The 15758-nt window shown below is 38.7% G+C and overlaps 1 long non-coding RNA gene across 1 annotated transcript in view; it reads right to left on the bottom strand.

The window, feature by feature from the left end:
• LOC101704607 (uncharacterized) overlaps nucleotides 1–15758 on the bottom strand; it is a 349127-nt gene that overhangs the window by 242143 nt on the left and 91226 nt on the right. The window contains exon 3 of the long non-coding RNA XR_015444011.1: nucleotides 4884–4966. This is a non-coding gene — a long non-coding RNA (uncharacterized LOC101704607). The remainder of the gene's footprint in view (nucleotides 1–4883; nucleotides 4967–15758) is intronic.

Here is a 15758-nt window from a genome sequence, read left to right as displayed (position 1 = left end):
AGCAACATCTTCATGATCTCTAAGTACAGCAAAACCATGACCCCATGGAAAACCTAAGTTCCCTGACAGTGCAAAGCCAGGATTCTATCCTGCCTTTTCATCAAGCCCACGAGAAGTAGCAGATGCCAATGGTGCATGGCTATTTAGGGCAGGAAAAGCTGCGGGCAGAAAAGTCATAATAGACATATCCTATCAATTAACACTTTACCCAATTTCCAACAAGAAAATAAGGATGTAGTTAGTAAGAAGAGACATTAAGATTCATAAATGAAAAAAAGTTAGTGGAGGGATCATGATCATTTAATATTCATTCAATAAGCATTTATGAACTCTTGCCATAGGCCAGGAACTAAGCCAGAAAAGCAACTAGAAATGAATCAAACACCTTTGTGTTTGGTTGCATTTATTTTTACCAAGTTCATGAATCATCCTGTCAATTGTCTCTTAGAGTGTATGGTATCAAGACCTAAAATTTACCAGCACACACAAGCAGGGGTAGGCAAATCAGGGTGTCTGCAGCATGTCACTTTTACTACCATGGCCATCTGTTCTGCAGATACAGTGCTGCTAGGTTGTACAGTAGCCCCTTGCTCCAGGCTCCTCAGAGAACATTATAGATATATTAGTCCCAGCTCACTACTACATTTCTATAAGAAAATAAAATACTATTTCCTGGTGGAAAATCTAAAATACAGTAAGAGCACTTAATTCACTACAAAGAATTAGTTAGGAGAGAATCCTGATCTCCTAATCCCAAATCTCATGTGAGAAACAGAAAACCCACAGCCGAAAAACTGGAACTCTCTAGATACAATTCCAGAATCACCTGCTTCTAATTAGCACTGATTGTGGTGATAAGTTAGTTATTAAGGTCAGAGACAGGAGAACTAGGAGAAAGCAAAAGTAAAATGTCCTCTTCTCAAAAAGATCTTAAGGTTGTTCATGGCCAGTCCTGGGAGGGACCCCAGCCATGACAATCTCTGTTCCTCTTGTCCTTTCCCAATGGACAAGCAGTCTTGTTTCAGAGTCACTGCCTTACATTGTTAGCCAGAACCCAACTCTGTGGGCATGGGCTTATTGGTCATAAAAACCCTCCAAGGCACTTGTTTGTATGATATGTCTCTTGACTGAGTGACTGGTGTTAAAGGAGCTCAGTGGGGAAAGAGCTGGGGGCTCCACACAAACCTACTGGGACAGCAGGGAATGGGTTTGCTGTAATTCGAAACCTGATCTCCCCCAGCTGCCCTGGAGCCCTTCCAGACAGCTCCTTAGCAAAAGCAGCCCTTCTGCTGCTTTCTAGCATGATTCTCCCAACAGTGCACTCTGTGCTCACCCACGGAGCCTGAGGACTGTTAGGTCACCCGTAGACTGACCCTGAGTAGAAAGAGCCATAAGAAAGACCCTCCTCAGAGTTAGCCATTTTGACCACAGCTTTGTTTCTACTATTCTAATCCAAGAACTTGTCATCATGACATTTCTTTTCACAAAAAAAAGGATCAAACTTGATGCAGCATTACATCAAATTAAATCCACTGACTTCCAAGTGTATTTTTTTTTCTAGGAAGAGTTAAGGTATGTCTCACCAACCACCTCTCTCCCCAGAAAGATTAACAAAGTGCCATGAGACTTGTCCCCATTGTGTACAATGTATACTTGTGAGTTGTGGAGCCACAAGTGATTTCCTTTATGGAAGCCTGTTTCCCCATCTGCACTGTAAGGACCCGGATCTACCCATCTCCTGGTTATGAGGAACCATTTGACACCCACCACCATAATAACTGTTTCAAGCAAGGAATCTTCAAAATGCCAAAACTCTTGGATGAAAATAGGGATGAGAAATGGGATCTTTTCATACTTTCAAAGAATCCCCCTAGGAAACATCTATTAATTACAAAGTGAAAAACACTAACTTTACAGAGAAGAGAACAGCAAGACATCACCCTAGTCAATGCATGAAGGTTAATCCAGATTCTCTCCTCAATTTTGGTTTCCTTTTCTACAGTTTAAATTACACACAGTCAGCTATGGTCTGAAAACAGTAAATGGAAAAATTCCAGAAATAAACCATTCATAAATTTTAAATAACTTTTATTATAGTATATTGTTATAGTTCTCTTTTATTTTTACCTACTGTTTTTAATCTCTTACTTGCCTAATTTATAAGTTAAAGTTTATCATAAGTATGCATGTACAGAAAAAAAACACAGCATGTGTGTGTATGGCTCAATTATCTATGGTTTCAATTATCCACTAGGGTCTTAGATAAGAGAGGACTACTGTAATATCCATAGTAATAGAAAGATATGTATCATGTTTCTCCTGATTAACAGTATTGAAAGGAGACAGCAGCAGAATACTCTTGCCAAAATTTAATCACATAGAAACAGAAGACAAATTCATATTAAGAGAAATTCTTCAGAATAATTATTCCATAGTCCTAAAAAATGCCAAAGTTATAGTCAGAGGCAGAAGATAAAAGAAGCATCAGAAAGATGCATCACCATGAAAAGGACTCAACCATTTCTGACTTTGAAGATGGAAGAAGGGGCCACAAGTCAAGGAATGCAGGTGGCATCCAGAAGTTGGAGAGAGCAGGGAAACAGCTTCTCCCTCAGAGGCGGCAGAAGGAAATGCAGTCCTGCCCTCACATTGATTTCAGCACAGTGAGAGCTTGTTAGTTTTCTGACAATTTTAAGATAATAAATTTATGTTGATAAAGCATTGATTTCATGGTAAATTGCTACAGAAGCAATAGAAAACGTATATAGCCAGGAAAGACAATGGAAGAATGAGGAGCTGTTACAGATTGAAGGCAAGAGAGAATCAGTGGGGTGCGGCAGTCAGGGCACAGATGCTGGAGTCAAGTTGGGTTTGAATCATGGCTTTGTTTTGAACAGGCACTTAGCCATCCTAGCCTTCAACTTTTCCATCTATGAATAGGGGGTGATATGTAGTCATAACCTTGTGAGGATTAAACGACCTAATGTATATAAAGGACAGGACAGGGCAGCACAAGTAATAAGTTCTTTCTATAGGAGGCTATTAAAGAGAGCATTGTCTAAGAAATCATTGTAGATTCCTCCAGCCTGCTGCTAGGGTCCCATCTAACATTAGATGATCACCATCGCTTAGGATTTATTTATTGCCTAAATGTTGTAAGTCTTATCCAATATTCAGAGTTTGGTATATAAATATGACTATCAGATCTTTTACTAAGAGCAGATCCCTATGACAAGAGAAACAACACAAAGGGATCAATTCTAAGGAGTATCTATCATTTCAAGGAGGAGAATAACACTGAAAAGTTAGATGCCAAGATGAAAGATAAACTGATTGCTACAAATCAATTCCATTTATTTTGAAGGCACAGAATGAACAGAAGATGCAAACAAAGGAACTAGAATCAAACTTACATCAGACTCCTCAACAACATTGAATTCAGGAAGACAATGGCATAGTACTTTTAAAGGATAGAAGAAAAGAACTTTGAACCTATTGTGTTATATTGATCTGAAAAGCCTTCAGATATAAAGGTAGTTTTAGTCACTTTCTTTATCACTGAGACACAATACCTGATACCACATTTTAAAAGAGAGGCTTATTTTGGCTCACAGGTTCAGAAGTTCCAGTCCATGGTTAGAAAGTTCAAATGCAGAAAGTGCCTACTGCAGAGGAAAACTATTCACCATGGTCAGAGAGCAGAGAGCAAAAGCAGAGCCAGGGAGGGAGATAAACTCTTCCAGGTTACACCACCAGTAGCCCACCTTTAAGCAGGCCCTACCTCCAACAGCACACTCAGCTATAATGCCCCTATGATCCAAACACCATCCAAAAGCCCCACCTCAGAGTGCATGAGAGTTTTGGGGCTCATTCTCAACCTAAACCATAAAAAGGTATAATAAAAATGTTCTTAGAGGCTGGGGATTTAGCTCAGTGGTGCCACCACCTGCCTCACAAGCACAAGGTCCGGAGTTCAATCCCCAGTACCAAAAAGAAAAATGTTCTTAGACACTTCATTAGGTACCTTTCTGTTGGTGGGACAAAATACCAGAAAAACACAACTCAACAGGGAAGAGGTTTATTCTGGCTCAGTTTTTCAGAGGTTTCAGTCCATGGCTGGCTGGCTCCATAGCAAAATAGCAAGGGAAAGCTGCTCACCTCATGGAAGCAAGGAAGCAGAGTGAAAGGGAAAGAGATCCAGAGAAAATACATACTCTTCAATGGCATGTCCCCAGGGACATACTTCCTCTGATCAGACCCCACTTCCTAAAAATACATTTTGCTATGACCTCAACAATGGATTCCATTGAGGAAATTAGTGTCCTAAATCTAATCACTTTCAAAAGCTGTTCCTCTAAACACATGAACCTTTTGGGGAACGTTGTTAATACAAACCATAACAGACGCCTCACAACTTGCTACACAAAGACCCATAAAAAAACATTTTTGAAGAACACAAACATGAAAAATAAGACTAAGGAAATTGCAAAACAGTATGGAGAGGAAAGAATCATACTTGTTTATTATCTTAAATTGTTTTAAAAGCAAAATAAATATAAAGCTAAATTTAAAAGTATATCCACAACAAAAATAAAATTCTACACAATATTTTAATTAGCAGTCTTTTAGAAAAATTGTGTAGAAATTCCTTGGTTTTAGAATCAGGCCAATAGGGATAAACAGTTATATGATCTTACAGTGAAAGCAAATATCAGGAGAACAAAAATAGAACATAAAGTCATTAAGATAATAGTAGAAATTGCAATCCATCCAATGAAAAATAAAAGAAAAATATTGGAAAATGTGCTAGTTACTTTTCTCTCATTACTGAGACAAAATACCTGACACTCAAAGTTAAAAGAGAAGGGGTTTATTTGGCTTACAGTTTGTAGAGGTTTCAGTCCATAATGGGCTGGCTCCAAGGCAGGGATGGCAAGCAAGCATCACAGAGGAGAAACAACATGGCCTACACAGGGTAGCAAAGGTAACAAGAGAGAGTTAACAATCTCCCTGCCCCTTTTATCTTATTCAGACTACTTAGGGCGGGTAGCACTCACACCATTAATCCTAGTGCCCTTGAGCCTAGCATTGCATCATGAATCAATTCCAGCTTCACACACTCTAGATTAAGCCTATCACCACATAAGATGGGGGGACATCTAGACCCAAACCCTAACAGAAAATGTAAAAGAAATAAGTCTTATTATAATAATTACATTAAATCTAAATGATTTAAGATAATGAATGAAGCAGTCTTGACAAATGTCAAAAATCCAAGGTCCAACAACATGTTGCCTAAAATGACACATTTAAAACCAAAAGCTACAAAAGGCTGACATAAAATGATCTTTCTTGATATATACAGATAGATATAGATATAGATGTAGATATAGATGTATATAGAGAGAGACCACCAAAAATATGTGTACACACTTCAGCAGTTCACCATACTGATAAACGTCTAGAAGCTAATGGCCACGACTTTAAGCACTTCTTGTAATTGCAAAGGCCAAAGGTAATATGTATTAATCTCATGATGTCTTAATAAATTTAGTATTGGGCCAGGGATTTAGCTCAGTGGTTTCACCATGTTGCAAGAGCAAGGTCCCAAGTTCAATCCGCATTACCTAAATTAATTAAGTATTAAAATATTTATACAAGTTTTTCTTGTCCTGATGTATAAAATTTTGGCAGACTTTGTGTTGAAGACAAACACAAAGGAGAGAGAAGATTGGGAAATTATTGGAAAGCAGAGAAATGAACAAGAACTGTCCTAGCAGACCAGGAAAAAAAAACAACTTTTAGAAACGGAGAACCAATGAAACACTCTGCTGACACCTTCACAGTCCCAGAATGTCTGCAGCCAGGCCTCTAGGCCATGGGCAAAAGAACACCACCATTCTCTCTGGGAATGAGACAAGCCTGACTCTGATACCAGAGTTACCTATTAAACAATCCATCTAGCTTATTCTGAAATGAAACCCGAAACTGACAAGCTCCACCCAAGCTACTCTTACCTGAAATATCACCGTTTTTTTTAAATTAAATTCTTTTATTGGTACATTGTACATATACAACACAATTACATTTCTCATTGGGAATTGTACCTTTACATGATGCATCTTGGTTCTTATTTTTTCCCCATTCCTAGCCCTCCCTTCACCCCCTCCATCCTTCCCTATTTACAAAGACTTTATTTCCATTTTTTCCATTTCTCAGCATTTTTCCTTTCCCTTCTTTCCTTTCCCCTGCCCCTCCCACTACCCCTACCCCTTTGGACCTTTTCTTCCTACTTTGCATTATCCATTATTCATTCTAATCATTGGTACATTTTAGGTATACAATATAATGACATTCATCATTGGAAATTTGCACCTTTACATAGTCTCTCTTGGTTCTTGTTTTTCACCCTTGCCCAGCCCTCCCTTCAACCCCTCCAGTCCTCCCTATTTACAAAGATTTTGTTCCTATTTTTCCATTTTCTCATATTAATCGCATTCCCTTCTATCCTTTCCCCTAGTCCTCCCTCTTCCTTCCCCTTTGCCCCTTTTCTTCCTATTTTACATTACCTATTATACATTTAGTACATATTTACACTTTCAGTTTCTCACACCAGAGAAACTATTTGGTATTTATACATGTGTGTCCTATTTATTTCACTTAAGAGTATCGCCTCAATGTGCATCCACTTAGCTATAAATGTCTCTAATCTCTCATTTTTTATGGCTGAGTAGTACTCCATTTTATAAAAAACCCCACATTTTCTTTATCCAGTCTCCAGTTGATGGGCATTTGGGCTGTTTCCAAGTTTTCGCTATTACAAATTGTGCCACTATGAACATGGGTCCACATATATCACTGTGGTATGATTCTTTTAATTCTTTGGGGAAGATCCCCAGCAGTGGAATAGTGGGGTCAAATGGGACTTCCAGTCCTAGTTCTTTGAGGTATCTCCATACTGATTTCCACAGGGTTGCACCAGTCTACACTCCCACCAGCAGTGGAGCAGGGTTCCTCTTTCCTGACAGCTCTGCCAGCATTTGCTATTGGTGGATTTCATGATAGCAGCCATTCTTTCTGGAGTGAAGTGGAATCTCAGCATTGTTTTCATTTGCATCTCTCAAATGACCAGTGATGTTGAACATTTTTTCATGTATTTATTTGCTATTTCTACTTCTTTGTGTGAGAAATGTCTGTTCATTTCAGATGCCCATTTTTGGATTGGGTCTTTAAATTTGGGAGGTCTGATCTTTTTAAGTTCTTTATAGATTCAAGATAGTAGACCTTTGTCTGAGGAAGAGCAGGTGAAGATTTTTTCCCACATTGTGGGTTGTCTCTTCACACTGCTGGTGGTTTCTCTTGCTGTGCAGAAGCTTTTTAATAAGAAGAGATCCCACTTGTTGGTTGTTTGTGCTAGTTCATGGGCAACTGAGGTTTTGTTCATAAAATCTTTTCCTACACCGATGTCTTCAAGAGTTCTACCTAACCTCTGTTCCAACTGGTTCAGAGTTTCCATTTTAATATTTTGATCTTTAATTCATTTTGATATTAGTTTAGTGCATGGTTAGAGATATAGGTCTAGTTTTAATCTTTGGCAAGTTGAAGCCCAAGTTTTCCAGCACCATTTATTAAAGAGGCTATCTTTCCTCCAGTGAGGGTGTTTGGCTCCTTTATTGAAGATGAGACCACTGAGTGTGTCTGACGTTGTTTCTGCATCTTCTAATCTGTTCCACTGGACCTCAGGTCTGTTTCTTTGCCAGTACCATGCTGTTTTTTTTTATCACAGTAGCTTTGTAGTAGAGTTGCAGGTTGGGGATTGTGATAGCCCCTGCCATGTCTCTGTTACCTAGAATTGCTTTTGCTATTCTGGGTCTCTTCTTATTCCAAATGAATTTTTGGATTGTTTTCTCAAGGTCTGTGAAGTATGCTACTGGGATCTCAATTGGAATTGCATTAAATCTATATAGCAGTTTTGGAAGTATGGCCATTTTCACTATATTAATCCTTCCTACCCAGGAGCAGGGGATGTCTGTCCATTTCCTGAGATCATCTTCAATCTCTCTTTTCAGAGTGCCATAGTTATTAGAGAAGAGGTCTTTGATTTACTTCATTAGGTTGATTCCTAGGTATTTCAGTTTTTTGGATGCTATTGTGAAAGGAATTATTTGCCCTCTTTCTCTCTCAGTGAGTCTGTCATTGGTGTAGAGGAAAGCTATTGATTTTTGTGTGTTGACCTTGTAACCAGCTACTTGACTGAATTTGGTTATTAAGTCTAGAAGACTTTGGGTGGAGTTCTTGAGGTCTTCTATATAGAGTATCATGTCATCTGCAAATAATGACAATTTGACTTCTTCATTTCCTATCTTTATTCCTTTTATTTCTTTCTCTTGTCTAATTGCCATGGCTAATATTTCCAGAACTATATTGAACAAGAGTGGTGATAGTGGACATCCTTGTCTTGTTCCTGATTTTAGTGTGAAGGATTTCAGTTTTTGACCATGTAGTATGATATTGGCTGTTGGTTTTTCATAGATGGCTTTTATCAGTTTGAGGTAGAGACCTTCTATTTTACTTTTTTGTAGGGTTTTTATCATCAATACATGTTGGATTTTGTCAAATGCTTTTTCTGCGTCTATGGAGATAATCATATGGTTTTTGTCCTTGGCTCTATTGATATAGTGTATTACATTGATTGATTTGCGTATATTGAACCATCCCTGCATCCCTGGGATGAATCCCACTGGATCAGGGTGTATGATCTTCTGGATGATCTTCTGCATTCTGTTTGCCAGTATCTTATTAAGGATTTTTGCATCTATATTCATTAGTGAGATTGGCCTATAGTTCTCCTTTTCGATTGGGTCTTTCTCTGCTTTGGGGATCAAGGTGATGCTTGCTTCCAGGAATGAATTTGGGAGTATTGCTTCCCTTTCAATTTCATTGAAGAGTTTAAACAGTAGTGGCAGCAGTTCCTCTCTAAATGTCTTGTAGAATTCAGCAGTGAAGCCATCAGGGCCCGGGCTTTTCTTAGTTGATAAGTTTTTAATTACATTTTCAATTTCATTCGTTGATATTGGATTGTTCAGAATTTTTAGGTCTTCTTCGTTCAACTTTGGTAATTCATATGTATCTAGGAATCTGTCCATTTCTTCTGTGTTGTCCATCTTATTGGCGTATAGGTTCTGGAAGTAGGTATTGATGATCCTCTGGATTTCTGCTGGGTCTGTTGTAATTTCACCCTTTTCATTTCTAATTGAAAGGATTTGGGCCTTTTCTTTCCTTTTTCTGACAAGGTTGGCTAAGGGTTTATCAATTTTGTGGATTCTTTCAAAGAACCAACTCTTGGCTTCATTGATTTTTTTGTATCATTCTCTTAGTCTCCATTGCATTGATTTCTCCTCTGATCTTTATAATTTCTTCCCTTGTATGAGCTTTGGGGTTGTCAGGCTCTTCTTTTTCTAGAAGCTTGAGGTTCAGCATAAGGTTGTTTAATTGGGCTCGTTCTGTTTTCCTAATATGCGTATTCACTGCTATGAATTTCCCTCATGAGACTGCTTTCATTGTGTCCCATAGATTCCGATATGTTGTATTGTCACTGTCATTTAATTGAAGGAACTGTCTGATTTCTTCTTTAATTTCTTCTATGACCCATTGGTTATTCAGAAGTGTGTTGCTCAATTTCCACATGTTTATGAAATTTTTCGAGTTTCTTTTGTTATGGATCTCCAATTTCATCACACTATGGTCTGATAATATACAGGAGATAACTTCAATATCTTTGCACTTTCTTAAACATGTTCTATGTGTGAGTATGTGGTCTATTTTGGAGAATGACCCATGTGCAGCTGAGAAGAATGTGTATTCTGATTTTGTGGGGTGGAACACTCTGTAAACATCTGTTAAGTTCATTTGTTCAAGAGTTCAATTGAGTTCTAGTATTTCATTACTTATTTTTAGTCTAGTTGATCTATCTATTTGTGACAGTGGGGTGTTGAAGTCCCCCACTACAATTGTTTTAGTGCATATATGACTTTTCATGTCCGTTAATATTTGTTTTATATAGTTGGCCACACTAGTGTCTGGTGCATAGATATTTATGATTGTCATCTCTTCCTCTTGGATTCTTCCCTTTACAAGGATGTAGTGTCCTTCTTTGTCTCTCTTCATCAGTGTTGGTTTGAAATCTCCTTGATCTGCAAAGAGGATAGCTACTCCTGCGTTTTTTCGGGTTCCTGTCGCATGGAGTATTGTTTTCCACCCTTTAACTTTCAGTCTATGAGTTTCCTTTTGAATTAAGTGTGTTTCTTGTATGCAGCATATTGTTGGATTTTGCTTCTTGACCCATTCTGCCAGTCTATTTCTTTTGATTGGTGAATTGAGATCATTAACATTGATGGTTATAACTGAAACGTACTGACTTGTCATTGCCATGAGTTTTTCTTTTTGTTGGGTTTTCCCCCTTTACATTTAATTTCTTGTCACGCCAGATGGGTTCATTCTGCTTGGCTTCCTGGGGTTGTGATCCTCAATGTCTGTTCCTAGGCTATTGTGTAAAATTCTTTGGAGTGCTGGTTTGGTATTCACGAAGTTCCTAAGGTGTTCTTTGTCATGAAAGTATCTTATTTCTCCATCCATTTTGAAAGATAGTTACTTTGCAGGGTACATCAATCTGGGTTGGAGGCTGTTTTCTTTTAGGGCTTGGAATATGTCACTCCAAGCTCTTCTTGCCTTGATAGTTTGTGTTGAGAAGTCTGCTGTGATTCTGATGGGCTTTCCTTGGTATGTGATTTGTTTCTTTTCTCTCACTGCTTGTAGAACTTTGTTCTTCTGTTGAGTTTCTGGAATCTTAACAATTATATGCCTATTTGTAGATTTTTTTTGATCAAGGCTATTTGGAGTCCTATATGTCTCACTTATCTGTATGTCAAGCTCTTTTCCCCTGCTTGGGAAGTTTTCTGCCATTATTTCTGTGAAGAGATCTTTTATGTCATCTGTACTCTCTCTCCTGTTTCTTCCTTGACTCCAGTCTTATGTTATTCTTCTTTGCATCCTCTAGCAGCTGCTGGATTGATTTCTCATGTTCCCTTATAATTTTGAAGCAATTTTTCTTTTCCTGGTCACTAATTGCAATCTTATCTTCTATATCTGAAATTCTGTCCTCACATTGGCTCATTCTGCTGTGTAGACTTTCAATGGAGTTTTTCATGTCCTGGAAATCTATTTGCATCTGTTTTATGGATTCCATTTGTTTCTTATGTTGGGACTCCATCATGTTCCTCAGCTCCTCTCTAGGTTTATTAATCATGTCTTGCACTAGGGGCACAATTTCTCCTGTTCTCTGAGAAATTATTTCTGATTTCATTTTTTCCAGATCCCCTTTTGTTGCCAGTTCATTGGGTCCAGGTGGTTGAGTATCAGAGTGTTCCATCTCATTTCCCTTTGAGGTTGCTGTAGGTGATCTGGAAGTGTGGTTTTGAGACTTATTTACATGTTTTCTCATTTCGACCGGAGGGGTGGTGCTGTTCGCGCCCACGCGGATTACCTCCTCTGAGCTGGGAGAGGTGGGACAGGGGCCAGGAGCAACGGTAGGGATTGTTGCCCAAAAACCCTTTCCTCTGGGCTGGAAGCAGTGGGAGGGATGGTGGCCGGGAAGCCCCTACTTCTGGTCCAGGAGCAGTGGGATGGCGGCTCAGAAGCCCCTACCTCTGGGCCAGGAGCGGTGGGAGGGATGGTGGCCTGGAAGCCCCTTCCTCTGGGCCAGGAGCGGCAGGACAGAAGGTGGCCCAAAAGCCCTTTCCTCTGGGCTGGGAGCAGCAGGAGGGATGATAGCCAGGAAGCCCCTTCCTCTGGACCAGGAGCAATGGGACGGTGGCTCAGAAGCCCCTACCTCTGGGCTGGGAGCAGCAGGACTCAGTACCGTGGTCTGGTGGTCCAGTGTCCTCTGCATCTTTGTAGTGTGGAACCAGGTGGCTGTACAGAGAAGCAGGGGCTCCAGTGGATTGTTGCCGGGGCGCAGGCTGATTCGGCGTCTTCTGTGCGACTCGGGACCTTGGCAGGGCGTGCACAGACCTGCCTGTCTGCAGTGGGCTGATTCGGCTTCTTCCATGCAACCTGAAATATCACTTTTAATCACAAGCACACAGGCTAGGATGATAAGACATCCAAAGCAACTCTAATACAAAAGACATAGACCAAAATAAACAGAGGACAGCAGCTTGAGGCAGACAAAATAGAGGGAGAAGAAATTTAAAAATATAACTATGATTCAAATGCTCAAAGAAGTAAAAACAGATACTGCTTCCAAAGCCCAAAAATACACTTTTTTAAGGAAAAGGGGCATTCAGACAAGTAAAACATCATTTGGAAATTAAAATTATGATAGCTGACAATAGCTTCAAAAAATAAAATCCATAAGGATTTTACTGTATTCATTACCGAATACTTAGATGAAAGACATATTTACACTATAATCTATGAAATATTGTTAAAAGGAAATTTTAAAAATATAAAGAAGTGGAAAGACATCCTATATGCATGGAGTGGAAGATGTAACATTGCTAAGATGACACTACTACACAAAGCAATGTGCAGGTCCAGGGTAATCTCAGAGTCCTAATCGTATTTGTTTTTTCTGAAATACAAAATCTTGTCCTAAAATTCATATAAAATTATAAGGAAGGCAAAGTAGTCAACAAAATTATTTTAAAAGACCAAAGTTTGGGAAATGTATACTTCCTGGGAACTTACTAGAATGCTAAAACAGTTGAAACACTGTAATACTAGCATTGAACAATGAAGTAGAAGAAAAAGTCCAAAAATAAACCCTCATATATACTGTCAATTGATTTTTGACAAGGGTGTCGAAACTATTCACTGGAGAAAGGAAATTTTTTTCAATATGTGGCACTTGGAAAACTATATCCACAAGCACAAGAATACAGTTGGAACTTTACCTGACATAATATGCAAAATTGATTCAAACAGATCAGAGGCCTAGCTTAAAAGTTTTTTAAAAACTGTAAAACTCTTAGAAGAAAACATAGGCGAAGTCTTAATGACATTAGATTTGGCAGTGATTTATGATAAGACACCAATTGAGCAAACAAAAAAAGAAAGCAGTCAAATTGGACTTCATCAAAATTAAAATTTTTATGCAACCAAAGACACTATCAACAGAGGGAAATGGCAACCCACAGAAAGGGGAAAAATATTGTTAAATCATCTATCTGATAAGGGATTAACACTCAGATTATACATATATATATATATATATATATATATATATATATTTTTTTTTTTTTTTTTTGGTACTGGGGATTGAACTCAGGACCTTGTACCTGTGAGGCAGGTGGCAGAACCAAGCTAAATCCCCAGCCCCTTCAGACTATATTTTAAAAACTGCTATAACTCAGAACCAAGAAGCAATTCAAAAATGGGCAAAGACTTGAATAGACATTTCTCCAAAGAAGACCAATGAACAACAAATACATTAAAAGATACTCAACATCATTAATAATTAGGGAAATGTAAATCAAAATCATGAAATAACAGTTTTCATTCATAGGGTAGCTAATACCAAAAGGATGAAAAAGAATAATTGTTGAAGATGTAGAAAAATTAGAACACACGTGCTTTGCTGAAAGAGATTTAAAATAATGCAGCTATGGTGGGAAATATTTGGATGCTTCCTCAAAAGTTAATCACAGAATTACTATATGCAATTCCATTACTAGGTACACACTCAGAAGAACTGAAAGCAGAGACTCAGATACTTTGGCAATGTTTATAGCAGCATTGTTCACAATAGCTAAAAAGCAGAAACAACCCAAGTGTCCATCAACTGATGAATGAATAAACAAAATGTGATGTGTATATACAATGGAATATTATTCAGTCATTAAAAATAAAATTAAAATACATGCTACAATGTACATAAACTTTGAAAATATTTTTCTACACGAAATAAGCCAGACATAATGTATTGTTCCCTTTATAAGAAGTAACCAGAATAGGAAAACTCATAGAGATAAAAAGCAGAAGAAAGGTAATCAGAGCTGCAAGGAATTATTGTTTAATGGGTACAGAGTTTCCATTTGGTATAATGAAAAATCTGATGATAGCAGCACAATGCTGTAGTGTATTAGACATCACTGAGTTGTATACATAAAAATGGTAGAAGTGGTAAATTTTATGTTATGTATATTTTATCACAATAAAAATAAATCAAAAAGTAAAATCATGACAACTCAGTAGAGGGTTGACAGATACAATCAAGGAAATATCCAAGAAGAAAAAAAGCAAAGCAAACAGCAAACAGGCAGAAAATAAGCAAGAACAAAATAAGAAAAAATAGAATGTTGGTCTCTATACTAGTCAGGTTTTTCCATAAAAGCAAAAACAATAGGTTGTTATACATATTAGTAGAAATTTATTAAGGGAATTGGCTTTGGAAATAACAGAAGCCTAAAAATCCCACAATGTACTATCTGCAAGCTGAAGACCCAGGAAAGCTCAACCCTGGGGATAACTCCATCTGTATCCAGAGCCTGAGAACTCAGGGGGCCACTGGCCTAACTCTTCAAGTCAGAAGGCCCAAGAACCAGGAGCTTCAATGTCCCAGGGCAGAAGATGGATATCAAGCTCGAGAAGAAAGAGAATTCAACCTCCCTCCACCTCTGGATTGGACTGCACCAAGGATTCCTACCCACATTGATACAGGTGGGTCTTATATATATAGTGGCTCTTATTTATTCTGTTTATTGATCCAAATACCAAATTCTTCTGGAAACACTCTCACAAACACATCCAGAAATTATGTTTCAACAGCTATCTGGGCATTTCTTGATCCAGTCAACTTAACCATCCCAAATTAACTATCCCAATATCCAAATAATAGGAATCCCAGAAAAAGAGAATGGAAGAAAATGACATGGGAGTAGATTTCCCAGAAAATTTCCCTAATTTACGTCCTAAATTGAAGGATGTAAATGTCCATACTGCAAGAATCCACCAAACATCTGGCACACTGTCTACAAATGGAGCCCACCAAAACCATTGTGAAATTTCAGATCCCATGAGGTAAGGAAACCAAGGAACTGAAAGACCCAGGAATTGAATCAAGGTGGAATCACCAAGAATGATAAGACAAGTAATGTTGGAGAGGAGAGGGGACTGTAGGGTCCTGTTTTGACCCAGTGCCTAGGAAGTGCCTCGTACAGACATCAGATAGCTCTCTGCTGAAGAAGTGGAAGGTTAGAGGAATGCGCCACCAGCTGCCTCAAAGTCTCCAAGAGTTAAAGGAAGGAGACCACAAACCTGAGGAGAGGTCATCTTAGTAAATATTTCAAATGGCATTTAAAATGGATTTTGTATGATAAGCAGAATTTCAACAAGCCCAGACTGGGAAACAACATGAATAGAGGTTTTAAGAGCAAAAAACAGGCAAGTCTGGGAGCCTAGCTGGACCCAGATGGCTGCAGTGGAGGGAGAAGGCTACTAGGAGGCAGAGCAAAGGAGGTGGCTGGGAGGTGGTGGAGAAAAGAACTCCAGCCTTGGTCTCCAGGTGTTCATCAGTGCCCGGGCTGACCTTGGCTCAGGAGAGCCAGATACACAAAGCCAGGCAGGAGAGTAGATCCTATCCAGTTCCCTGAGATTCCACTATCCTGTCTTTATTACCCTGTGTATGTGTATGTGAGAATGTGTATGTGAGAGTGTGTGTGTGTGTGTGTGTGTGTGTGGCGACTCTGAAGTCAGGGCCA

Source organism: Heterocephalus glaber, unplaced genomic scaffold, assembly GCF_053883595.1.
Source record: "Heterocephalus glaber isolate CG9 unplaced genomic scaffold, H.glaber_assembly_v1.0 deba00001592, whole genome shotgun sequence".
NCBI classification, from domain to species: domain Eukaryota; kingdom Metazoa; phylum Chordata; class Mammalia; order Rodentia; family Bathyergidae; genus Heterocephalus; species Heterocephalus glaber.
The sequence above is the reverse complement of the archived record's forward strand: the minus strand, read 5'-3'. Positions and strand labels throughout refer to the sequence as shown.